The sequence below is a fragment of the Bos indicus genome, chromosome 9 (assembly GCF_029378745.1).
Source record: "Bos indicus isolate NIAB-ARS_2022 breed Sahiwal x Tharparkar chromosome 9, NIAB-ARS_B.indTharparkar_mat_pri_1.0, whole genome shotgun sequence".
Taxonomy (NCBI): domain Eukaryota; kingdom Metazoa; phylum Chordata; class Mammalia; order Artiodactyla; family Bovidae; genus Bos; species Bos indicus.
This window is the reverse complement of record NC_091768.1, coordinates 12,401,993-12,428,371: the sequence shown is the minus strand read 5'-3', so window position 1 is coordinate 12,428,371 and position 26,379 is coordinate 12,401,993. Positions and strand designations below refer to the sequence as shown.

The 26,379-nt window shown below is 38.1% G+C and overlaps 1 protein-coding gene across 3 annotated transcripts in view; it reads right to left on the bottom strand.

Annotated features, from left to right (window-relative positions):
* Positions 1-26,379, bottom strand: part of KCNQ5 (potassium voltage-gated channel subfamily Q member 5) — a 623,294-nt gene that overhangs the window by 361,823 nt on the left and 235,092 nt on the right. The window lies entirely within an intron of this gene.

Here is a 26,379-nt window from a genome sequence, read left to right as displayed (position 1 = left end):
CTGTTTCTTTTCTAATGCTTGATAATTGATGATAAAACAATAGCCGCTGATGAGTGAGTGCTTATGTGGCACTTTTCCGTTCCTCTGAATGAAGGAAGAGTGTCATTATCCATGGTACAAAGTGTCAATATCAAGAGCTGTTTGCTCAGTGAGGCCAGGGACATTGAAAATGATAATTACATCTTTTCTTCCTCAAGGCCATCTAATTACAATAGAAAAAATGTGAATCCATAAATGACGATTCTCAGCTGGCATGATAAAATTAATCTCCTTACTCTGATCACATATATGTAACATGCTTTTATTTGTGTTATATATATATATATATATATATATATATATATTTATCTATATAGATATACATGCACATGTATTTTTTTCTGTTGCCAATTTCTTAGCAAATCATTTAGACATAACGTCTGCACACTTTATGTGCAGATTGAATATAACTATAACTCTAACAAGGTTGAATAGAACACACGATCCCTTAGACGACTGAGGTATGATAAAAAATCCTTTAACATTTATTCACACAATTATTCTCTCTTTAAAGAATCAATTATGGACACTGGAAACTGTTTTGGATTACTTAAAAAAAGACTTTGACAAAATTTTAGAGTAGCATTGAATGTTTTTTATATGTACCAATACATATTAATAGTAAAAAGAGACATTTGCATCAATTAAGCCTACATAATTTCCTGAGTTTTGCCACCGTGGACAATATTCTGGTCATCTCATATTTAGTGTTGTCTCAGTAAAGAGTGATTAGAAATATTTTTTACAGACTTCCCTGGTGGTCCCGTGGTTGAGAATCTGCCTGCCAATGTGGAGGACACGGGTTTGATCTCTGGTCTGGGATGATTCCACATTCCACAGGGCAACCAAGTCAGAGCACCACAACTACTCAGTCTATGTTCTAGAGCCCATGCTCTGAAAGGAGAGAAGCCACTGCAATAAGAAGCCTGCATGCCGCAACAAACAGCAGCCCCTGATCACTGCAAGTAGAGAAAGCCCATGTGCAGAAATGAAGAACCAGGACATCCAAAAATAAACAAATTAAAAAAATATATTCTGTGCATAACAGTAGCTGGTTAATTTAAAACTTCAGTACAATCAGATTGAAAGAGATCATTTATTGACATTCATAACACCTTTCCCCCCTCTTTTTCTAACTTGGCACAGGTTGCTTTTCTACTACATTGCAAAAATCTGTATTACATTTTAGGAGAACTCATTTAAGAATCCAATTTAAATCCTGAATGTAATGCTGCATGCATATTTTAATAAAAGCACTCCTGTTGTATTTCTGTTTAGCGGGTCACTGTAACCTCCCTGCACAGACAGCTCATTAGAGAGCAGGCATCGCCACACTCCTGTCTTGAGTGGTCCTGGCTGGAAGTGGGTTACACAAAGGGCACATTCATTCCATCCAGGAAGCATAAAGTAAGTTATGCATGCCATTTTACTTTAACATTTTGGTGTACATATCATGCAACTACACATTTCTCTAAAGTGTCTCTGTTTTACAAGAAATATACTGGGCTTCCCAGGTGATGCTAGTGGTAAAGAACCCACCTGCCAATGCAGGAGACATGGGTTCAATCCCTGTGTTGGGACGATCCCTTGGAGGAGGGCATGGTAACTCACTCCAGTCCTCTTGCCTGGAGAATCCCATGGACAGAGGAGCCTGGTGGGCTACAGATCATAGGGTCACAAAGAGTCAGACATGACTGAAGTGACTTAGCAGGCATGCACGGGAATATATAAAAGTAAAAACAAATAGAAATTGAGCTATGGGGCTGGAGGCACTGCCTAAAAACATCCCACTAATGGGTGACTTTGATCAGCTACATCTAGATTGAGAACCCTGATCTTCGCTGAAGGTTGCTCTTTTTTCGTGAATGTTGACTAATCTTCATTTCTGCTGCTCAACACAAGGGCACAGATATCTGACTGGGTTGCATATCAGCCAGGCTGCCCCCCAGAATGGCACAAAAATTATATGTCAACCTGCAACCTACACTTAAAGCACATTTTTGAGTGTTGCCTGAGATCCTACTTGATTTTTAGATTAGAAAGAAGGCTTAGAATTATTCAGTCTCAAAGCACTTTTTACAGGTTTGAAGGTACAATATTGTCCTTTCCTTGTTTTCACTAAAGTCTATCAGAAGGAGAAGGACAAACTGATATGAAGACTTATTAGAAAGAGACATTCACCGAATAACTTTGTTATGTTAGGCCAGTGGGATGTGCTGTTTTTGAGGTGTATATACCCCCACCTTGGCCACATTCTGGCTACCACCGTGATGTCACTAGACGTGAAGTTGGGAAAAGGTTAGCCTGTAACCAAATATCCCTTCACAGGGACATAACAAGAAACTTAGATTTGGCAAAACTAATACAATTATGTAAAGTTTAAAAATAAAATAAAATAAAATAAAATAAAAGAAACTTAGACAAGAAAATCAGGGTTGGATGAGTTTTGAATATTTATTAATTTTGCTTTAAATGTATTTTATGTATAAATTGATATAGTTAAAATTTAATAGCGTGTGTGGTTGCCAGCTGGCTCACGGGCATGCTTAGTCACTCAATCGTGTCCGACTCTTTGCGACTCCATGGTCTGTAGCACAGTAGGCTCCTCTGTCCAAGGGATTCTCCAAGCAAGAATACTGGAACAGGCTGCTATTTCCTTCTCCAAGTGATCTTCCCAACCAGGAATGCATTTCCTACACTGGCAGGGGGATTTTTTTTTAACCCCTGAGCCACCTGGAAAACTCCAACCAGCTCACAAAATTTCTAAAAATTTAACATTCAGCCCCTCCTAGTTGTTGCGAGCCATGTTTAGCACATCTCTAGGTAAGGAGATTTTTATTATTTCATTTCATACAAGTATAGTGAAGTGTGTCTTAGGCTTAAATTATTGTTTGCATTCTTTACAGTTTTTGTTACAGAGTTCATTGTAAACATTATTAGAAAAGTCACAAAGGAACTTGATATTTACTAATGAATTTTTCCTGAAGCAAAAACGAAATGAAAGGGAGAGCTTATTATCCAGCAGTATTATGTGTATGTCTATTTATTTAAGCAGTGAAAAGCCATCACCTCACTATAGCTATAGTCCATCATTTATCCATCATATATTTGTCCATATAGCTATGGAGACATACAGATTAATATGGTGAGAATCTATCTTCACTGATCTACATTTGAATAAACTGTGTTCTGGAAAAAGCATCTTAATTATTTTCAAGGAAACTAACTCTATAAAATATAATTTTATAAAACCATTAATAAATATTCTTAACTTTATTAACATGTATAGATACCTTTTAAAAAGTATTAATTTCTCCCTACAGTATTTACAGAATAATTTTTATTTTATGTAAATAACTATGGTGAGTGGAAAAAAATTAATGAGTCTCAAATTGATTGAATATGTGTCAAAAATGGGGCTTCGCTGGTTGCTTAGTGGTAAAGAATTTGTCTGCAATGCAGGTTCAATCCCTGAATCATGAAGATCCCCTGGAGAAGGAAATGGCAACCCACTCTAGTATTCTTGCCTGGGAAACCCCATGGACAATGGAACCTGGCAGACCACAGTTCATGTGGTCACAAAGAGTTGGACATGACTAAAAAAAAATAAAATAAAATCTGCCATTTACCTTAGGGTAAGGGCATATATTTTGCCATGAACATACTAATTTACTCAAAAAGTGACCGTTTCCATAAATTGCAAGCAATGACAATAATAATGTAGATATTAAGAAACCAAATGGGAATAAAGCTTTACCCAGAGAATTATGACATATTATAAATTGAAGGACCAGTAACCAGACTTGATTAGCTCATAGGAGTCTTTGTTGAGTTGGTCCCAGATTAACAGCTGGAAGTCAGCTCTGGCCCTGACTGCTGAGTGCTAATTAATACCGCTCACTGTCAACCCTCATTACAAGAGGCACAAAATTGTATTTTTCAAAAAGTATCACTGAACTAATAATTTCAGATGGATGTTGACAACCTTAAATAGCAGAGGTTTTTAGCAACTTAAGACACAAATTTGCAAGATTTCAGCAAGTCTATTAAAAACGTGCATATGAATTATTTTATAATGTTTGAACTACTTGAAAAGGTGATAACAATATGATCTTTAACCTGATAAAACATCATTTTAATGCTATGATGTCTTCATTTGTTATGGAATTCAACAGGGCTTTTAAAATTATTAATTTCAATTATATATGGACTAACTTCTAAGTGATCAACTACTTTTGGGTTTTGAACATCTTAGAAAAAATCTTCCTAAATGTAAGGAATACCTGTTAGTCAAGAAGAAAGTGCTTTTTAAAAATTTTAACGTATAACGAATCATGAAGATTTGAGGTACTTTACTCAAAAGGGACGAAAGAGGTTAGGAGACACTTAGTCCATGTAAAATACAATTTGATCTTTGCAGCCTTATCTTCTACTGGGTCATGAGTCATGGATGTGTATTAATAAAAGGCACATCGGCTGTCTCATGATGAAACAGCCCCAGGCAAGCATCTCCCAAACAGGAAAACTTGGCTTATTAGAGAAGTTCTGGACACAGGCTGTGGCCTGGAAAGGCTGCACACTTTGGTGTTTACACAACACGTTCATCTGAGGATTTTGCAAACTTTGCAAACACACTTGTCAATTTTCACAGCACCTCCAGGAACCAGGCAGTGTGAAAGAGGATCATTCGCACAAGAAAGCTGGGGGCAAGAGCCATCCAGGAGGTGAGTCTGTCAGGAGTCACAGTGAAATTGATAGAGTGATTTTGCTGTGTTCAATAAATACCAGTAATGGAGCCAAATCAGAGCCTGAGCTAAGTAGTCACTGCTCTCCCTCTTCCTCCCTTCCTTCTTCCCTCCCTTCCTTCCTTCTTTCTTATTTTTGCACTATGAAAGTTAATTCTCTTTGCTCAAGGGATCACATTGCAAGCATTAAACCAAGTGTGGCCTTTGATTCCATGAGAAAACCAGCAAAAGTTCTTAGTTTCAAAAAGCATACTCAGCAGACTGATATATTTAGATGCAGAAAAATGTTCTTAAATGTTAGTGTTTAAAATTCTGAGTGTTTATTATAAATTCAAGTATGTGGAGACTCTGGGGTTGTCTGTGAATCTCTGGAAATAGATCTCCCATGAGTGGGGATGAGGAAGCTCCTGAGCGGGCGGAGAGGACAACAGCAGGGTCAGTGGTTGGTCAGTGGACTCTCCCACTGCTGAGGAAGGGCTGTCCTGAGAGTGATGGAAACGCGGCTTCACCATCTGATTTGAGAACTGCAGAATCTTCCCATCCCCTCTCCTTGGCCCCTTTCCTCAGAACCTGTCTGTTGGGCATTTGATGTTAACTCTTGTCTCCCTATTCATGTTCTACATGCTTGTGTAGAGCTTCATGGCATTACCTTAAAACTCACCTGTGCTTCCCACAGACCTGTTTGAGAACAGTGCCTCTGGAGGAACCTAGAAGCATCTGCTCCATCTTATACATTTTAACAGCATCGATCCTGGATCATTGTTCTTCCATTTGCTTGAGTATTTAATGATTGCTTTGGGAATACTTAGATTTAGCAGCTCAAATTTCAAATTCTGTTGGATATATGGCTAGTTAAATTGGACCACTCTTCTTCTTTCAGTCAATACATGATTGGCTGTCTTACAGTGGAGCAGACTCAGAAAACATATTTAATCTCATCTATCAGATATCTGAAGTCAGGAAGGGTGTTCTTATAAGCTGTGTGCTGCCATTTTCCTTTGGTGGGCTGGATTATTTGAGTTGCAAAGCCAGGTTAGAATATGCCTCTCTTAATTCCTTGTAGAGAAAATTTCTGTCCATTAGAAAGAAAAATTTATTTCTAATCTTGTTAACTAAGTACATTTGTGATGAATAAATCAGCACTGATCAATGTAAATGTTTATCAATATTATTAATACAAACTTTTCACTACTGAATTTTGTGAATATTAGAAGGCTGCCCTGAGAGTTTTTCAAGAAGACCTTACATGAGGAGGCCACACTGGCCCTTCAAGTGGTCAGCAAATGTCACAGCCCCAGTGTCCTTGGCCCCTCCTGAACACGGGCTACCCTGCTTTCAGATTCTTCCATTGAAACTGGGTGATTTTCAGTGGGAGGTTATCTCTCCTGGTTCTTCTCTATAGAGACACAATACCAGAAATTCATGGTTCTCCTCAGATAGTCCCTGCTTATGATGATATATAATACTGGTTATACAAGTAAGTTTAATTTAAACTTCTATAGCTATTTCTAAGCTATATCTTCCTCTAAAGAAGGAGCTGGCATTCTTTCTGCATTTCAGAGATGGTTTGCAAGTCTCTGCTGACTCACTGCTGAAGAATGTGGGTAGGGGGGACAGAGGCACTTCTTGGTGGCAGAATTAAGCTGTAATTTTCCTTCTTTAGAAGTTTCTTAATCTCTAAAATATACAAGCAACTAATGCAACTCAATATCAGAAAAACAAACAACTCAATCAAAAAACTGGGCAGAAGACCGAAACAGTTCTCCCAAGAAGACATACAGATGGCTAACAAACAGGAAAAGATGCTCAACCTCACTAATTATTAGAGAAATGCAAAGCAAAACTACAATGTAGTATCACCTCACGTGGGTCCTAATGGCCATCAACAAAAAGTCCACAAACAATAAATGATGGAGAGGATCTGAAGGAAAGAGAACCTTCCTACACTGTTGGTGGGAATGTAAATTGATACAGCCACTATGGAGAACAGTATGGAGATTCCTTAAAAAACTAGGAATAAAACCACCATAAGACCCAGCAATCCCACTACTAGGCATATACCCTAAGAAAGGCATAATTCAAAAAGACACATGCAAAAAAAAAGAGAAAACACACGGACCCCAATATTCATTGCAGTACTATGTACAATAGCTAAGAAATGGAAGCAACCCATTGACAGATGAATGGATAAAGAAGTTGTGGTACATATATACAATGGAATATGACTCAGCCGTAAAAAAAGAACACAATCGAGTCAATTGTAGTGAGGTGGATGAACCTGGAGTCTATCATACAGAGTGAAGTAAGTCAGAAAGAAATAAACAAATATCATATATTAACGCATATATATGGAATCTAGAAAAACAGTACTGATGAACCTTTTTTTTGCTGGGCAGGAACGGAGACACCAATGCAGACAATGGACTTTTGGACACAGAGGGAAAAGGAGAAGGGGGAGCACATTGAGAGAGTAACAGTTACATATATACACTGCCGTATGTACTAGATAGATGGCTAGTGGGAAGCTGCTGTGGAGCCCAGGGAGCTCAGCTCGGTGCTCTGTGATGACTTACAGAGGTGGGACGGGGTGGTGGTGGGAGGAAGGCTCAAGAGGGATCGGATGTAAGTACATGTATAACTGATTCATTTTGCTGCCCAGCAGAAACTAACACAGCATTGTAAAGCAACTATATTCCAATTAAAAATAAATTTAAAAAACAAAATAAACATTTCTTTGTGAGGTGCAAACATTAGAGGTGAACCACGTGGCAAACTGCCATTAGCTAGCACTTTTCTGACATCTGGCACAGAACAAGAATTGAGATCCAGGAAGAAATGAGGGTGCCGTCTCACTGGGAGATAAAATAAGGGGAGATTGATGGGGGCCTAATAGGGCTTCAGAAATCAAACTTTCTACTTTGAGATTTTGCCAAAGACCCACTGCCTTTTGCCGGTAAAATCCTTCAGTCTTCCCCTTTTTCACTAAATCATTGTGCCATCTTCTTACCGTCACCACTAAGACTGAACTAGAGGGCAAGGGGCTTCCCAGGAGCCCCAGTCTTGGAACAGGCTGGGAGGAGGACAATCAGTCTCTTTCCCACCTCCTCGCCCTCTGCTTCAGCCCTTATTTTCCAGCAGGGAGCGGACCTTGAGCAAGGCACAGGTTTTCACACTTGGATCTTCCAAGAATGAGGCCCATTTTGGTCTTGTTGAAAAAACTCACTTATCTAAATGAGCAGGAACCCAACCAGGGCTTCCAACAGAGTGGACTAAACCTTTAGAGCAATTCCTTCATTGCTCAAAATGATTTGGGAAGTCATTAAAGTAAACTGTGACAGAATCCCTATGAATACCTTGGCTCAGCACATTTTCACCCTGAGAGGATGAATCTGACTCTTTTGACAGCCAGATGTCATCCAAAGCCAACTCTGGCGAGGAAGCTGACCATGCAGGGGGAGTCTTTTTAGTTAGAAAATACGATGGGAATAGAAAGCCACTTGGCTAAGTCACGTGCATTTGTGACCTGTATGCTGACTTAAAGTCAGTCCCCAAGGAGAGTGCCATAGCTGTTCTGAGAATCGGCGACAGCACTGGTGCAAGACAAGAGACCAGGGGTCTGTTCTGAGCCTGTATAAGCATAAAATCAATGATCTGTAGCATTTGTTTGGAAATAAGCCTTGTCACTTTACTGTCATACATATTCTACTGCTGTCTGATGTCTTCCTTTACGCATCTTTGTCTTCATTTATTTATTGGCTCATTCAATGAGGATTTGCTCATCTGCATTCTGTTGATGTTAAGAGAAATACCCAGAGTCAGACGGCCTGGGTCCAAACACCACTTCGACCCTTTGCGTTGTGTCACCTTGGGCAAGGATACCTAAACTCTGTGACCCCTGGACTCCTCAGCCAAGTCGAATGTGTATAGTATGAGCGCTGCTGAGTGATTCAGTGATCAGTGCACTCGCTGCCTGACGCCCATAGGAAGGACTTCACCAGTGTCAGTCATCAACTAAGTTTTGCTGTAAACTACTCACTGTGCTGCTGAAACTCTTGGTTTGGGACTGAAATGAATCATAATACTAATTAGTAACCTTAAATGCATTCAATAAAAATGATATTGAAATAGGCAAGAATACTGGAGTAGGTAGCCATTCCCTTCTTCAGGGGATTTCCTGATCCAGGGATCAAACCCGAGTCTGCTGCACTGAAGGCAGATTCTTTACCATCTGAGCCACCAGGGAAGCCCTTTCAAACAATACCACTTTGATTATTTATTTAAACTTTAAAATCCTCTAAAAATATTCACAGATTTATCTGGGTAATTGTACCAGTGACCATAACATAACTTGTATGACAATGGTAGATAAATGACAGTTATTTTAAATTCATATATGCTAATGGCCCTGAAAAATCCTCATTAAAAGCCACTGATGCTTTAATCTGAAAGCTCTTAGCATTTCAACTATAAAAAAGCACATTACCTTCACATAACAATATTGAAGTATGAGCTACAAAAGAACATTTTGCATGAAATCCCATTACTGTTCTTCTGGAAATGTAGCACATTTACAAAGATTAGATAGTGTCACTTATCAAATAATAAGTGAGATGGTGTTCTAATCAGACGCCCTCAAGGATGCTGAGAGCTGAACTCCTATGGCCAGAATCTACCTCTGACTCATGGAAATGGGATGCTCTGCAGTGAAATCCAGTAGCACAAGGCTGGAGTCTTTCTCTTCGAGTCACCAAGGACTGATGTCCACTCTCTTTTCCCTTGTATGTGCTTCCACATTTATAGTATCCACTCCCTGCGCAGAAACAACGCGTCTGCATTTCTCACCAAGTGGGCAGATTTAGAAGTGCCCTCTGGTTAAGAGAATGTCGAAGAATAATAAAGCCTTTCCATAAGGTTTTTGAAACAATAGTTTTAAGAAGGATCCCACCAAAGGTATGATTTCCCAGTTATTTTGGCAGTTGCAATTATAGTGCCTTGGGCTTAAATGCTTAATTAGGAGCCTTTGGAAAGTTTCATGTCAAGCTAAAAATATTTCTAATGTACACTCTCTGCTTACTCAACGCTGTGTGGAGCTGTAATTTACAAAGGAAACTTGTTTCTTAATTGTTGTGTCAGTCAGCACAAGCACGGGGGGCAGCCCAGCATAATCCTGTTTATATTTAGCTGCGCCAGTGGCCGTGAAATGTTACAACCTTCATAGTTTAGGGAAAGGTTAGGGACATTATTTCCATATAACTGATTGCTTCACAATTTGTTTTTTTCTCTAAGTATGTACTTGGAAGAATTTTTATGTCAGATCCTTGCTTTTTTCTTTATTGAAAGATAGTTGCTTTACAAGGTTGGGTTAGTATCAGGTGTACAGCAAAGTGATTCAGTTATACATATATACCTATTCTTTTTAAGATTCTTTTCCATGACAGGTTATCATAAGATATTGAGTATAGTTCCCTGGGCAATACAGGGGACCTTGCTGTTTATCTATTTTATAAATAGTTGTGTGTACATGTTAACCCCAAGCTCCTAATTTATTCCTGCGTCCTCCTCTTTGGTGACCATAGGTTTGTTTTCTGTTGAGGACTTTTACTTCTATTCTTACAATTTTCCTTCCCTTCAGAGTGAAGACTTGAAGAAAGTTTATCACTCAATTCCCATGTTTTGTGTTTCAGTGAATCATCACAGAAAGTTAGATTAACAGAAAATACACACTAATATGTAGCATATGAATTATAGAGGTTTATTTGATCTGAGTTCTCCTATTTTTATATTGTCTTTGGTGTCTAAAGAATATGTTTCATTTTGGAATAAATCTAGAGATGAATAAACTGAAGAGAAGTGCATATTTTCAGGATGACTCACCTATTTACCCAATGTGAGAGGAGAGAAGAGGAAAAGACAAAGACAAATGAGCAAAGAACAAGGAAGGATGCCTTGGGCTTTCCCAGGACTCCCTGGATTTCCAGCCTTGCACATCCATGATGCAGCCTTCCCAGGGAGCTGTTCTCATTGGATGAGCTCATCCTCCAAGTACCGGGGCCTGAGTCACGTCCATGCCAGGGATTTAGATGGCTACGGGCTGTCAGCCCAGCTTTGTCATCTCCAGCAAAGCTGGGAGATGAACTATACAATATTGCTGAGAATCGGGGTCCTCCTCAGAAAATGGGGGTGATGTTAAATGTTCACAGGTTGTCCAGCCACACTTATGGGCCAGCGCCTGCACATGACACCTCATCAGTGAGTTACAGGTGTTAATTCTTCTTGTGATCATGGCAGTTGCTGTCTACAGGTAGAGGAGACACGCTCCAGCTATCATGTAAAGATGCGCCAAAGAAGAACGGATGCTGGAGACTTGTCAATGAACTTACGAAGAGAGAAAGGGGTTTTGCTCTTTTTGGAATTCCCTTCAGCAGATGATGTCCACACCTCATGTCAGGCTCAGGCCCACACCCCAGTAACTTCCAAGTGCTATTTCTTAGAGTTGACTCTCCTCCCCTTAGAAAACTTTTTGGCCTGATCTCTAATAAACTTGTGCTTTATTATGTGTGGTAGTCTCTAGTTTGTGGAATTTCATTTATACTATTGAGTCAGTTTTGATTAAAATTATTTTTGTACTCAAAAACTAAAAATAAACACAGCAAAAGACACAGCAATTCCACTTCTGAATATATATAAAAAATACCAAAACACAAATTTAAAAAGATATATAGACCCCAATACTCAGAGCAGCTCTGTTTACAATAGCTAAGATGTGGGAGCAACCTGAATGCTTATCAGCAGAGGACTGGATAAAGAAGATGTGGTCCATACATACAACAGAATATTACTCAGCCATAAAAAGAAAGAAATAATGCCATTTGCTGCAATATAGACAGACTTGGAGGGTATTATGCTATGTGAAATAAGACAGAGAAAGGCAAATACTATATCTTATAACTCATATATGGAATCTAAAAAATACAAAATTAAATAAAAGGAACTAGTGAAAGTGAATATAACAACAACAACAACAACAAAAAAGCAGAGTCACAGATACAGAGAACAAACTAATGGTTACCAGTGGGGACAGTGGAGGAGGGGCGATGCAGGGGTAGATTAAATGGTACAAACTATTAGGTATAAAATTAATTAGCTACAACAACAAACTGTACAATGCAGGGAATATGGCCAACATTTTATAATTATAAATGGAGTATAATTTTTAAAATTGTAAATTACAATATTATATACCAGCAACATAATATGGGGCATCAATTATACTTCAATTAAAAAAAAAAACTAAACTAAATATTATTTTTGTATTTTATGTGCCTTAATCAAAGAGGTAAGATGATGGCAGTTAGGGACCCCTGGACAATTAAGAGACAAAAGCAATCTTCTAAAAATTATTAACATTGTAATACATTTGTTTTATGCTGTATTTGATTTAAATATCAACATCATTTAAATGTTTAATAGTTATTGCAGTAATATATAGAGATACATGCATGCATGCATGCTCAGTCACTCAGTCATGTCTGATTCTTTGCAACTGCATGGACTGTAGCCCACCAGGCTCCTCTGTCCTTGGGAATTCCCAGGCAAGAATACTGGAGTGGGTTGCCATATCCTCCTCCAGGGGATCTTCCTGACTCAGGAATTGAACCTGCATCTCTTGCGTCTCCTGTGTCTCCTGCATTGCAGGAGGATTCTTTACCCACTGAGCCACCTGGGAAGCCCTGCCTGTATAGGATTAACCTATTATCAAAACAAGTGGGCATATATGTTCTATATCTTTTGTGAAATAAGTACTGGAATTCAGTGTTTAACTACTGCCCTGCATATAAATGAAAGAAAGGGCATTTTCTTACTTATGCAGTTTGAAGAGAAAATCAGGTGTAATATTGGCAGTGAGAGAGCTTGGGGTTTATGGTGAATAAAAAAGAAATATGGCACTCAGCCTGTAACAATTATAGTCCTAGGAGGGATAAAAATAAGAAAGAATGTGGAAACCTAGAGATATTTCTTTCAGTATCCTAAGTGTTATGTAACAAAGATCTGATAGAGAGTGACATGCATCTAAGACAGAAGAAGGATGAGGACATGTCCATGATATAGTCATAAATAAAGTTGGAAGAATGGATAAATGCAATTTAATAAGGTCTTTTCCAGCTAAATGTCTTCCCTGATAGCTCTGTTGGTGAAGAATCCACCTGTAAAGTGGGAGACCCTGGTTCAGTTCCTGGGTGGGGAAGATCTGCTGGAGAAGGGATAGGCTGCCCACTCTGGTATTCTCGGCTTTCCCTTGTGGCTCAGCTGGTAAAGAATCTGCCTGCAACATGGGAGACCCTGGTTCGATCCCTGGGTTGGGAAGATCCCATGGAGAACGGAAAGGCTACCCATTCCAGTATTCTGGCCTGGAGAATTCCATGGATGAGTTCATGGGGTCTCAAAGAGTGAGATACAACTGAGTGACTTTCACTTTTCCAGCTAAATAGAAGTTTTGACCAGGTACTTAAGTAATAAGTACCTGGCTGGTCTTCACCATCAGAAGTTTACATTCAAAATAGCATTTTCACAAAATGAATAGTAATTATGATAGTCTTACAAAAAGCAATCAGTGAGCAATATGCAAGGTAACTGGAAAGAGGGATTACAAGATGTGGTGCCAGCTTGCAAGCTGTGGCTGCAACAGGCGGCAGCTAATTTAAGGCAGATTTTCTCAGCGATTTTGTATTAAACATTGATGTGGATTACTCAGTAAGTGATGGAAAAATTCTCTCTGAATTACTTGGAATTGGGCTCGATTTCTCAATCGTTTGAGTGTTGTAGGTGAATATTTCAGAGAAGGTAAGAACGAGGGACAAAAGGAAAACACAACCTTTGAATCTATGTAAAATGTGACCCATTGGCTTTTTGGTATGACTGTGTCAACGTAACTGCATGTTTGTGTAGCTTGTACTCTCAGGGCTGCTGCAGACAGCAGGCTATAACTGCCTGACCCTCAGGAATCTGTGTGAGTTGCAGCCTTCAGGAATTTACATGTTATTGCAATAACCTTGCAATGTTATTACAACATTTCTGGAAAATGGCAGTAAAATGTTTTGTTCCATGAGATCAATGGGAAGAACAAGGTCCTAAATGAACCTTTTACAAGTAACTATAAATGATGGTCAAAATACAAAAATAACTACCTGAAGTCTCTGAAGAGTGAACACAGGTAGGAATATTTTGAAGGGAGTAAAGATTTGGAGGAGTTGCATTTCAGGCTTTTGCAGCCTTACCTTAAAGGTCTCTGGGGCCACTTGCAGAAGGAGCCATAAGAGGGAAAGTGAGAGTCTATGAAGGGGACTCCAAAGCATGGGCAGATTCTGCCCAAGACTCTTCCTAAGCCCTGAAGCTGTGTGTGCAGGACACAGTTGAGACACACTCAAGGTAACCTAGCCTATTAGCCAGTGAGGGCAAAACAGCTGGCAGCTTGTGTCTAACCAATCACCCGCCAACAGAAAACCCTCCACACCCTTTGCAGGAACATAATGGAATGCAGAGTCTCCACAACACAATACTCACAATGTCCAGGACACGATTAAAACTATGTGAGAAAAAGTGACAACACATGACCCATTTCCAAGGGGAAAGCAGTCACCAGATGCCAACCCTGAGATGACACAATTGTCGGAGTCATAAGACAAAGATTTTAAAGCAGTCATTATAAAATGCTCAGTTGATAAAACAAAATATACCTGCAAAAAGAAAATGATATTAAAATATCTCAGGAGGGAAAATTAAAAGTGAAAACCAGCATATTACAATGATTTCTAAACACACAGAAAAAGTATCTGGAGAAAAGATTAAAAATTTTTTTTTACTGCACAAAGGCACTGAACAGGCTGTCCATCAAATTAATATTTCTGGAAAATACCTAAAGCTTATTGCTCTTGGAAGGCCATAAAAATAGTCAAAACTAACCCAGGAAAAATTACTTTTATTAAGTCCTTGGAATTAGCCTCATATGACAAGGGACCTAAAACATAATTTAGCAATGCTAGGTGAGAACTAAAACATGCAAAATTTCCACTCAGTTCCATATTCTACAGACTTCCAGGAAACAGAATAAATAACATTTATAAAGAGAATAATAGTTATGTAAAGTGGCGTGAAGTTAATTTCTCACAAATTTTTGGTCCGTAACTATTCTTTCAAATGTTGGTGCTTTTTAGGTTGTATAATAAAATAATATACATTAAAATGTATATTTAATGAAAAGTGAAAGTTATATAATATGTGACCAAATATTTTATGTTCTTTTATGAAGCTATGGTTTGTGTCTGTAGTCACAGCAATGTGGTAAGAATATTTGTGGATGATTATGGAATTTATTCACTGATTTCCTTTTACATAGTATTCTTTTGTTTATCTCTGCAGGGAATACAAAAGTCTATTATGTAAACTGATTTGATGAGAACCTTCTAGCATACTGTACAAGAAGCATAAGAAGCAAAGGAACTCAATCAGTCATGTGCTCAGGAGGAAAGTTACTAGTTCTGATGCCTTATGCAGACAAATTTGTACTTGGAGAACTGACTGGGAGCTATCAGAGAACTTGCTGGCTGTGGTTAGCATGATCAGTCTCTTCTTAGCCACATTATACCAGACAATAATATATTCTCCAAATATTACAGGTATCAAGACACTTATATGATTTCTCACATTTACTTTGTCAGGATTAATAATATGAATGTTTTACACTGGCAAAGGAAACTGTCTTGTAAAAGAAACCCTGTAATATAAACTGAGAGGCAAACTTTTTATTTCTTCCTTTTCTAAGTGATTTTTTGGGGGGCTCAAGGGATATGTACCCATATTTTTACTGTAACCATTCCCATGTATCCTTTCTCCAATGAGGATGGAAGTTCTTCAATACTTATAACTGTGTTACTCTTGTAACTCATAACTGTGTTACAATGTTTCTCTGACATTTCACATGGTACCTTGCACGAGTCTTAAATACGGAAGCTCAGAAATAAGAGATATTTATATAAAATTAGGTCTGGACAAGTAACTTGAACTGCCCAAACTAGAGTTTTCTCATCTACCCTGTGAAAGTTTGTATAAGACAGACCAGGTAAAGTGCATATATTAAGACCTGAAATATAGTAAGTACTAAAAAAAAGGAGCTATTGTGCTTATATTATTATTGTACTTGGTAAAAAATTCATTGGATGAATGACCAAATGAACAATGACGTAATGTTATTAACATGAATATTTTGTCTCATTATGACTTCAAAAGATGTGGTAAATGGTTCATTTGCAGGTTTGCATAAAAAGTGAACTAAAACACTATTTGGCAAGCCTAGGTGAGAACTGAAATATGTAAAATTTCCACTCAGTTCCATATTCTAACAGACTTCCAGGAAATAGAACGTATAACAGCATTTGTAAACAGAATGCCTGCTGTGAATGTGATGAGCAGATGAATCTTACAATCATTTATCAGCACTTAGAAACTTTAACACATTATCCCAAGACAAAGGGTAAAATGGAGGATGGAAATATAAAGATGAAAAGACATGATCTTGTTTTGAAAAACTTTCATTTAGTAACTGAAACAATAGATTATATGTTTAGACAGTGGTCCCAGACACTGGGACCTAGATAGGGATTATAAAATAAATCATGCAGTATAAAAATGTATGTATACATAAATATGAGCTTCCCAGGTGGCTCAGTGGCAAAGAACACACTGGCGATGCAGGAGATGTGGGCTTAATCCCTGGGTTGGGAAGATGCCCTCGAGAAGTAAATGACAACCCACTCAAGTACATGAATTTGAGGAAACTCTGGGAGACAGTGGAGGACAGAGGAGCCTGGCATGCTGCAGTCTATGGGGTCACAAAGAGTCAGTCACAACTTAGTCACTGAACAACAATGATACATAAATGTATATGTATATGCATATATATAGAAGGAAATGGCAACCCACTCCAGTGTTCTTGCCTGGAGAATCCCATGGACGGAGGGGCCTGGTGGGCTACAGTCTATGGGGTTGCAAAGAGTCGGACATGAGTAAGCAACTAAATCACACACACACACACACACACAAAACTTGTTTTGCAAACTTCCTTTACTTCTGCTTTAATAAACATACTCTAATTTTAGATACTTATCTGAGAGTTGGAAAACCATCAGTTTATGCCCCAAAGACTCATTATCTGCTTTGCTATTTGTCATTTAATACATACTCTGTTTTTAAGATTCAGGCCCATTTTGTTAATAACGTGCAGCTTGACTAGACATTGTAATGAGTCCCAACACTTTTCTCACTTTCTGATTAGACACAGTCACCCAAATCTCAACTCACATCGAATTATGTGGATAGTGAGGAACCAACAGAACAGAACACAACCACAAAACAACAGGCAAACAGAACACAAACACTCCTGCCAGACTGGTCAGTGATTTGCTAATACATGGTTAACAATCGACTCTAAACAAAACACAATGACAAGACCCTGAGTGGTAGCATTTGCTACTTTCTGTGGCATAAATTCTCCATCTCTGACTGATTGCAAGCTACCTGTGTAAGGCCAGTGAAAGGAGAATTAGGGAGAAAAGTGCAATAACACACTGTTATACTGTCTGCCCACCAGGAAAGGATGGTGGACATAAATAACCTTGAGAGTTATAATAGTAAAGCATAGTAAACAATCAGGACATAATGGACTCAGAGTTTCTATAGCTTTTATTTTTAATGTAATTTATTTAATTTTAAGTTTATATAGCTTAATTGTCAATAGCGGCCAAAGTACAAAATTCCTGAAAATTCTTTGCTGGACTTTGGTGAGCCAGTATGAGCCGGCAGCACACCCTGCATGTAGTGCAGTGTTCAAAGGCCGGGCATGAGAGCTAAGGCTGGACTCAGCCATTTCCAGGCATTACTGGTCCAATAACCTAATCCACCTTCACCTCAGTGTTCTCACCTATGTAATTACAGTACCTACTTCATAGAGCTGTTGCAAAGATAAAGTAAGGAAATACCTGTATGACACATGGCACAATATCTGAAATATAATATATTCACTCACTATATTGTTTTGGGAGAAGGCAATGGCACCCCACTCCAGTACTCTTGCCTGGAAAGTCCCATGGATGGAGGAGCCTGGTAGGCTGCAGTCCATGGGGTCGCTAAGAGTTGGACACGACTGAGCGACTTCACTTTCACTTTTCACTTTCATGCATAGGAGGAGGAAATGGCAACCCACTCCAGTGTTCTTGCCTGGAGAATCCCAGGGACGGCGGGGCCTTGTGGGCTGCCGTCTATGGGGTCGCACAGAGTCGGACACGACTGAAGCGACTTAGCAGTAGCAGCAGCAGCAGCATATTGTTTTAAATTGTTACTACCACAATACATTACCAGTAAAATAACTCTGTTCATGCTGAAATAAAAACACCCTGAACTTTTGCTGATGTGAAAACATATTTCTTATTTTGTGATCTATGAAGAGACAGTCAGTTTTGTTTCCTAGACGGCAGATGGCAATCTGCTTCTAAAAATTGAAGGGGGGAAAAAAAGTCTCAATCAATATGATTGATGCAGTGATTTATATGTTGGTTTGAAAAGAAGAAGGGGATTCTCTACATTCTGTATACATGTGCAGTAAGAGGCTTCACCTTAGATAATAATTTTGGCTAGCTGAGCATCAGACTGGAGTTGAATGTTGAGAAGGATCCTGAGGCTACCTCTAGTCTTGGCAGGAGAGAGCACTTTAATATATAAATAATAGTCACTGTATTTAATGACAGGGAGGAAAGAAACCCTTAAGTCCATGCCTATAAGTTTTGTATAAAATTTATATTGTATACTTCTTGCAAAGAAAAAGAAAATTCAATACAGTCCTGAGTTTGAGGCATATTTACATATTTGAAACAGAGGTTGACTGAAATATGGTGATGACTTTATAAAAAAAATTTACACCATTTATGGTCATGGAGCAAGAAGACAAACTAGCTCAGTCCAGCAGATTTTGGGAGGGGGCAGCTGAAAAATGATATAAATCAAATGGGACTTGGAATCAACAGAAAAATCAACATTCCACTTGAGAGTCATTCAGCAAAAATAGTGGTGGTGAAGTGTTATTGGTGAAATGTGTCGATGGAAGTTATGAAAACATTTTAAGAAAAGATTATAGGGTTTGCTTTGGCTTTCCACACAGTAGGACAATCCTATCTCCACATACAATATTGTAAAGTTTAAAAATAAAATAAAATTAAAAAAAAAAAAAAAGAACCAAGGTTGGTGGGGTTTTGCAGCAGAAGGTCAATTCCAAAGTTTCCTTAAGGGAACAGGGTAGAATTAATGGAGTCTTGGCCTTATTACCAAGAGGTACCTTATGTTTTGTGGGATGATTCTGACAGATATCTTGTTGCTTAGAACAAGTTTCCCCAAATTATAAATACCAATGCCTTGGTCTTCTAAGTATCTTCCAAGGCGCTCTATTTAGAGTCTCTACTTTTCCAGGTCTCTCTTACCTTGAGAAACTCATGAATGCTGTGAAAAGGCAAAAAAGATATGACACTGAAAGATGAACTCCCTAGGTCAGTAGGTGCCCAATATGCTCCTGGAGAAAAGTGGAGAAATAGCTCCAGAAGGAATGAAGAGGCTGAGCCAAAGCAGAAACAACACCCAGCTGTGGATGTGTCTGATAGTGAAAGTAAGGGCCGATGCTATAAAGAACAATATTGCATAGAAACCTGTAATGTTAAGTCCATGAATCAAGGTAAATTGGAAGTGGTCAAACAGGAGACGGCAAGAGTGAACATTGACATTTTAGGAATCAGTGAACTAAAATGGACTGGAATTGGTGAATTTAATTCAGATGACCATTATATCTACTACTGTGGGCAAGAATCCCTTAGAAGAAATGTAGTAACCCTCATAGTCAACAAGAGTATGAAATGCAGTAATTGGGTGCAATCACAAAGAGGACAGAACGATCTCTGTTCATTTCCAAGGCAGACCATTCAATACCACAGTAATCCAAGTCTATGCCCCAACCACTAATGCTAAAAAAGCTGTAGGTTCTATGAAGACCTAAAAGGCCTTCTAGAGCTACCACCAAAAAAAGATGTCCTTTTCATCATAGGGTACTGGAATGCAAAAGTAGGAAGTCAAGAGTATCTGGAGAAAGAGGCAAGTTTGGCCTTGGAGTAAAAAATGAAGCAAGGCATTTTTGCTTGAGAATGCAGAATGGTCATAGCAAAGAGTTTTACCAACAGAATGCACTGGTCATAGCAAAACCCTCTTCCAACAACACAAGAGATGACTCTACACATGATATCAGCCGATGGTCAATACCAAAACCAGATTGATTATATTATTTGTAGTTGAAGGTGGAGAAGTTGTATACAGTCAGCAAAAACAATACTGGGAGCTGACTGTGGCTCAGATCATGAACTCAGTATTGCAAAATTCAGATTCAGATTGAAGAAAGTATAAAAAAACACTATGCCACTCATGTATGACCTAAATTAAAACCCTTATGATTATACACTGGAAGTGACAAATAGATTAAAGGGATTAGATATGATAGACAGAGGACCTGAAGAACTATGGACAGAGGTTAATGACATTGTACAGGAGGCAGTGATCAAAACCATCCCCAAGAAAAAGAAATGCAAAAGGGCAAAATGGTTGTCTGAGGAGGTCTTACAAATATTTAAGAAAGAAGAGAAATGAAAGACAAAGGAGAAAAGGAAAGATATACCATTATGAATGCAGAGTTCCAAAGAACAGCAAGGAGAAATAAGAAAACCTTCCTAAGTGAACAATGCCAAGAAATTGAGGAAAACAACAGAAAGGGAAAGATGAGAGATCTCTTCAAGAAAATTAGAGATACCAAGGGGACATTTTATGCAAAGTGGCACAACAAAAAACAGAAACAGTATGGAACTAATAGAAGCAGAAAGTATTAAGAAGAGGTGGCAAGAATACATGAAGAACTATACAAAAAAAATCTTAATGACACAGATAATCATGATATGGTGTGATCACTCACCTAGAGCCAGACATCTTGGAGTGTGAAATCAAGTGGGCCTTAGGAAGCATCACTACAAACAGAGCTAGTGCATGTGATGGAATTCTAGCTGAGCTATTTCAAATCCTAAAGGATGGTGCTGTAAAAGTGCTGCACTCAATATGCCAGCAAATTTGGAAAACTCAGCAGTGACCACAGGATTGGAAAATGTCAGTTTCATTCCAATTTAAAACAAAGGCAATGCCAAAGAATATTCAAACTACAGCATAATTGCACTCATTTCACATGTTAGCAAAGTAATGCTCAAAATTCTCTAAGGTAGGCTTCAACAGTACATTAACCAAGAAATTCCAGATTTTCGAGGTGGATTTAGACAAGGCAGAGGAACAAGAGACCAAGTTGCCGACATCTGTTGGATCATAGAAAATGCAAGGGAATTCCAGAAAAACATCTACTTCTGCTTCATTGACTATGCTAAAGCCTTTGACTGTTCCATATTCGGAAAGGAGTATGTGAAGGCTGTATATTGCCACCCTGCTTATTTAACTCCTATGCAGAGTATATCACGCAAAATGCCTGGCAGGATAAAGCACAAGCTGGAATCAAGATTTCCGGGAGAAATATCAATAACCTCAGATATGCAGATGACACCACCCTTATGGCAGAAAGTGAAGAGGAACTAACCTTTGATGAAGGTGAAAGAGGAGAGTGAAAAAACTGGCTTAAAACTTAACATTCAGAAAACTAAGTTCAAGCATCCAGTCCCATCACTTCATGGCACATAGATGGAGAAACAATGGAAACAGAGACAGACTTTACTTTCTTGGGTTCTAAAATCATTGCAGATGGTGACTGCAACCATGAAATTGAAAGATGTTTGCTCCTTGGAAGAAAAGCTATGACAAACCTAGACAGCATATTAGAAAGCAGAGACATTACTTTGCCAACAAAGGTTGGTATAGTCTAAGCTATGGTTTTTCCAGTAGTTAGGTATGGATGTGAGAATTGGATCATAAAGAAGGCTGAGTGCCAAAGAATTAATGCTTTTGAACTGTGGTGTTGGAGAAGACTCTTTAGAGTCCAATGGACTGTAAAGAGATCAAACCAGTCAATCCCAAAGCAAATCAATCCTGAATACTTATTGGAAGGACTGATACTGAAGCTGAAGCTCCAATACTTTGGCCACCTGATGCAAAGAGCCGTCTCATTAGAAAAGACCCTGATGCTGGGGAAAATGAAGGCAAAAGAAGGAGATGACAGAGTACAAGATTGTTGGATGGCATCACTGACTCAGTGGACATAGGTTTGAGCAAGCTCCAGGAGGTGGTGAAGGACAAGGAAGCCTGACATGCTGCAGTCCATGGGATCACAAAGTTTGGACACGACTGAGCAACAACTTTTTAAAAACTCATTTATCCTAGGAAAAAGACAAAGTTGCCCAATCTCACCACTTTTACTGAACATCAGTTTGAAAGTCCTAGCCACAGTAACGAGACAAGCAAATGAAATAAAAAATACCCAAACTGAAAATGAATAAATAAAAGTGTCACTGCCTCCTTTGTCAAAGATAAGGTGTCCATATGTGCGTGGATTTATCTCTGGGCTTTCTATTTTGTTCCATTGATCAATATTTCTGTCTTTGTGCCAGTACCATACTGTCTTGATGACTGTGGCTTTGTAGTAGAGCCTGAAGTCAGGTAGGTTGATTCCTCCAGTTCCATTCTTCTTTCTCAAGATAGCTTTGGCTATTCGAGGTTTTTTTATATGTCCATACAAATTGTGAAATTATTTGTTCTAGCTCTGTGAAGAATACCATTGGTAGCTTGATAGGGATTGCATTGAATATATAAATTGCTTTCGGTAGTACACTCATTTTCACTATATTGATTCTTCCAATCCATGAACATGGTATATTTCTCCATCTATTAGTGTCCTCTTTGATTTCTTTCACCAGTGTTTTATAGTTTTCTATATATAGGTCTTTAGTTTCTCTAGGTAGATATATTCCTAAGTATTTTATTCTTTCTGTTGCAATGGTGAATGGAATTGTTTCCTTAATTTCTCTTTCTGTTTTCTATTATTAGTGTATAGGAATGCAAGGGATTTCTGTGTGTTGATTTTATATCCTGCAACTTTACTATAATCATTGATTAGTTCTAGTAATTTTCTGGTGGAGTCTTTAGGGTTTTCTATGTAGAGGATCACGTCATCTGCAAATAGTGAGAGTTTTACTTCTTCTTTTCCAATTTGGATTCCTTTTATTTCTTTTTCTGCTCTGATTGCTGTGGCCAAAACTTCCAAAACTATGTTGAATAGTAATGGTGAAAGTGGGCACCCTTGTCTTGTTTCTGACTTTAGAGGAAATGCTTTCAATTTTTCACCATTGAGGATAATGTTTGCTGTGGGTTTGGCAAGAATATACAATGGATTAAAGACAATCTCTTTAACAAGTGGTGCTGGGAAAACTGGTCAACCACTTGTAAAAGAATGAAACTAGAACACTTTCTAACACCATACACAAAAATAAACTCAAAATGGATTAAAGATCTCAACATAAGACCAGAAACTATAAAACTCCTAGAGGAGAACATAGGCAAAACACTCTCCAACATACATCACAGCAGGATCCTCTATGACCCACCTCCCAGAATATTGGAAATAAAAGCAAAAATAAACAAATGGGACCTAATTAAAATTAAAAGCTTCTGCACAACAAAGGAAACTATTAGCAAGGTGAAAAGGCAGCCTTCAGAATGGGAGAAAATAATAGCAAATGAAGCAACTGACAAACAACTAATCTCAAAAATATACAAGCAACTCCTACAGCTCAACTCCAGAAAAATAAATGACCCAATCAAAAAATGGGCCAAAGAACTAAACAGACATTTCTCCAAAGAAGACATACAGATGGCTAACAAACACATGAAAAGATGCTCAACATCACTCATTATCAGAGAAATGCAAATCAAAACCACAATGAGGTACCATTTCACACCAGTCAGAATGGCTGCAATCCAAAAGTCTACAAGCAATAAATGCTGGAGAGGGTGTGGAGAAAAGGGAACCCTCTTACACTGTTGGTGGGAATGCAAACTAGTACAGCCACTATGGAGAACAGTGTGGAGATTCCTTAAAAAAACTGGAAATAGAACTGCCTTATGATCCAGCAATCCCACTGCTGGGCATACACACTGAGGAAACCAGAAGGGAAAGAGACACGTGTACCCCAATGTTCATCACAGCACTGTTTATAATAGCCAGGACATGGAAGCAACCTAGATGCCCATCAGCAGATGAATGGATAAGAAAGCGGTGGTACATATACACAATGGAGTATTACTCAGCCATTAAAAAGAATACATTTGAATCAGTTCTAATGAGGTGGATGAAACTGGAACCTATTATACAGAGTGAAGTAAGCCAGAAAGAAAAACACCAATACAGTATACTAACGCGTACATATGGAATTTAGAAAGATGGTAACAATAACCCTGTGTACGAGACAGCAAAAGAGACACTGATGTATAGATCAGTCTTGTGGACTCTATGGGAGAGGGAGAGGGTGGGGAGATTTGGGAGAATGGCATTGAAACACGTGTAATATCATGTATGAGATGAGTCGCCAGTCCAGGTTCGATGCACGATGCTGGATGCTTGGGGCTGGTGCACTGGGACGGCCCAGAGGGAGGGTATGGGGAGGGAGGAGGGAGGAGGGTTCAGGATGGGGAGCACGGGTATACCTGTGGCGGATTCATTTTGATGTTGGGAAAAACTAATACAATATTGTAAAGTTTAAAAATAAAATAAAAAAAATAAAGACACACACACACAAAAAGTGTCACTGCTAGCAGATGACATGATAAAAGGTGTCATCAGAAAAATATAATAGTTCATTAATGGATTTGGTAAAGTTGCAGTATATAAATCTAACACAGAGAAATTTCTTGCATTTCCAAGCATTATGAATAAAAAATCAAAAAGAGAAATTAAGGAAGCAATCCCATTTATCATTTCATGAAAAAGAATTAAATAACTAGGAATAAACCTTAAGGAGGCAAAGTACATACTCTGAAAACTGACTCTGATGAAAGAAAGAAAAGGAAAGATATACTTGGATTGGAAGAATCAATATTGTTAAAGTGACCATACTATCCAAAGGAATCTATAGATTCAATGCAATCTCTAACATAAAACCAATGACATTTTTTATGGAGCTAGTATGCAAATATTAAAAATTGTATGGTGGTATAAAAGATCCCAAATAGTCAAAATAATCTTGAGAAGGAAGAATAGAGTACTGATTGCCTGCCATTGACCTGATATGGAGGAATCAGTCTTCTTGACTTCAAAGTACATGAAAAAGCTCCAGTAATCAAAATGGTATGGATCTGGTACAAAAACAGATACATATATCACTGAAACAGGGTAGAAAGCCCAGAAATAAGCTCACATTCTTATGTTAAGTCTACAACAAAGGAATGAAAAATATACAATGAAGGAAAGATAGCCTCTTCAATAAGTGGTGCTGGGAAAACTGGACAGCTACATGTAAAAGAATGAAATTAGAATGCTCTTTAATACCATATACAGAATAAACTCAAAATGGATTAAAGACCTAAATGTAAGACTGGATATTAAAACTCCTAGAGAAAAACATACACAGACATCTTTGACATCAATCACAGAAATATCTTTTTGGATCCAACTCTCAGTAATGAAAATTAAAAACAAATGGGACCTAATTAAACTTAAAAGCTTTTGCACAGCAAAAGAAATCATAAACAAAACTGAAAGACAACATATGGTCTGGGAGAAAATATTTTCAAATGATACTACCAACAGGGATTAATTTTCAAAATATATAAACAGTTCATACAGTTTAATATCAAAAAAGACCAAACAACCCAATCAAAAAATAGGCAGAAGGTCTAAAATGACATTTCTCTAAAGAAGACATACAGATGGCCCACAAACACATGAAAAGATGCTCACCATTACTAATTATTAGATAAATGTAAATCAAAACTACAATAAGATATCACTTCACACCAGTCAAAATTGCTATCATCAAAAAGTCTACACATAATAAATGTTGGAGAGGGTGTTGGAAAAAGACAGCCCTCGTACACTGGTGGTGAAATGTAATTGGTGCAGTCACTATGGAGAACAGTATGGAGGTTCCTTAAAAACCTAAAAATAGAGTCACCATATGGTCCTTGAATCCCACTCCTGGACATATATCCAGAGAAAGTCATACTTCAAAAAGATACATGCATCCCAATGTTCATAGCAGCAGTATTTATAATAGCCAAGACATAGATGAATGGATAAAGATTAACATATACACAATGGACTATTAATCAGCCATAATAAATGTAATAATGCCATTTGTAGTAACATGGATAGACCTAGAGATTATCATACTAAGTGAAATAAGTCAGAGAAAGACAAATATCATATGATACTCTTACACATGAAATCTAAAATATAATACAAATAAACTTATATATGAAACAGATGTAGACCCACGGACACAGAAAGCAAACTTGGTTACCAAAGGGGAAAGGG